Source organism: Lygodium microphyllum, chromosome 17 (assembly GCF_053477565.2).
Source record: "Lygodium microphyllum isolate KBCC chromosome 17, Lygodium_microphyllum_v1.1.10, whole genome shotgun sequence".
Taxonomy (NCBI): domain Eukaryota; kingdom Viridiplantae; phylum Streptophyta; class Polypodiopsida; order Schizaeales; family Lygodiaceae; genus Lygodium; species Lygodium microphyllum.
Genome location: NC_141151.1, coordinates 110,198,360 through 110,200,546, shown reverse-complemented (window position 1 = coordinate 110,200,546; position 2,187 = coordinate 110,198,360).

Sequence of the window (2,187 nt, the reverse complement as noted above, 5' to 3'; positions counted from 1 at the left end):
CGTCGCTATATGCATATAGCGACGCCAATAGCGACGTTTCTATGGCATCGTCAATAATGACGCTTTTTGCGATAATGGGGGCAAATTTTGTTGTTTTTATTTTTGTTGCTTTAAACGTCGGTATAAGGTCTATATCTTGTAGTGACATTGGAACATTACAACCATCTAGATCATCCTATAAATACTAGACCATAATAATCATTGACATCATCAATCAAAGCTCTGTAACCCTTCCGAAGCTTGATGATTTCTCACCCATAGCTCATAAGGTGTTTGACGAGGGTAATGTTTACATTTTCATGTCCAAGATTATGATTGTGGATACTAATTTTCTTCAATTAATCCATGAATTGTATATCAATCCATGCAAAGATGTATATGACAATATATTAGGCTCTTTATTAAAACATTGTCATGTGTGAACATTATCATGTGTGGAAGAGTTATCTAATTCATGCGTGAACATTATCATGTGTGAACATTGTCATATGTAGAAGAATCTTGGTAGATTGGCTTCATTAATATTAAAATCCTATCCTATACTATCATAAAGTGTGATGCATAAAATAAAAGATACTCATATAATCTCTCAAGGTTTTATCATGTACAAAACCTATATGGTAAAACCACATTAAAAGGGTAGCAGAGGTTTGTGATAGTATATTAAAAGGGTAGTGGAGGTTGTTCTAAGCTACTTAATTTGGTTACAAAAGGGTTTAAATAAATAGTTATTGCATCATATCATACCAATAATCATGGGGGCATGCAAGCCACAATAAATAAAAAATGTAGATCAAAGAGGGGACCATCCTTAGAGGAGGATCTAGAGACAGATATATGATAATATGGAAAATAAATTCCTTTTTTTAAATGTGGTACAATGAGCATGCAAATGATATAAAACAAATTGTTCAAACACAAATTAGGGACATGTGCCATTTTCATTTGAGCGATTTGTGCTTGATGATCCATCAAAGCTTTGCTCTTACAACCATTGGAGCAAAAATGTGCAAATGAGGATAAACTTACCAAGGAATACATTCATCACACTTAAACACACATACCCACGCACTTGCACATACATAAGATCCCAAATAATGTGAGATTTGGCATGGAGAGTGGTGATTGAGTTGGTCAAATTAGTACCTTCCCATGGTATATTTATTTCACTTAATTTTATGAAGTTAATTAAAAAGATCAAAACAATGAGGCTACTATAATGAAAGAGTACTTGGAGGCCTCCGTATGGATTTGATTTTCAAATTCATTTATCATATGAATATGAGTATTGGCATGCTTAAGGCCTCTTCAGAAGTATCTTCTATCATCAAGGCTAAGGAGATATGGGCTCAATGTATGATACAACTTCAAACAAATGCAACTTGCTATATCACTACTTTAAGAGAAAATGGCATAGCAATGACACTCAAGAAAAGAGTGTGTAGAGCCCTAGCTTCAAAAGAGCTTCAATATCTTCAAACCTTTTCATGGTTATTTGATGAAAGGTTGAGAACTTTAGAAGTGACATAATATAAACAAGTCTTTTACAAGGGAGAGGTGTATCGTAGTGAAGATTATGTGGTTGTTAAACATGATGAATAGGATTCTCACACACCATTGATAGGAAATTAGAAAGGAAAAATAAATACTATATTTGGTGTATTCTAGAGAGAGAAGTTTATGCTCTTTGTGTGGGTATTAAGTATTACAAACACTGCATTAGAGTTGCAAATGATATTGAAGTTATTCTTGTAGGCAAAACTACAGGGATGAGTGTACTTGAGAAAAACCTACTTGTGTACAATTGGAATTATATAAGACCATTGAGTTCTGCTTTTCACAAGTTTATTCCTCTTTCTATTGGGAATAGGATCATTGCATATGAAACCAAAGATTTACAATATCAAGTAAGATTACTACATCTTGGTTCAATAGGAGGCATTCCCCTATGGTGGGTAGAAAAAGGAGATATAATACTACTAAGAGCTCCAAAAACTTCAAGTGACTCAATAAATAGTAATTTTGCACATACCATAGTACGCATAGTAGATCAGGAAAAAAAAAATCTTCAAGTTGGATGGTTATATGCTTATGGTAAGAATGAGAAAAGATGGAAGATAAATAAGGAGGATAATTGTCTTTATCTATGGGATTCCATTTTCAAAGTTCTAAAAACTTGGATAGTAA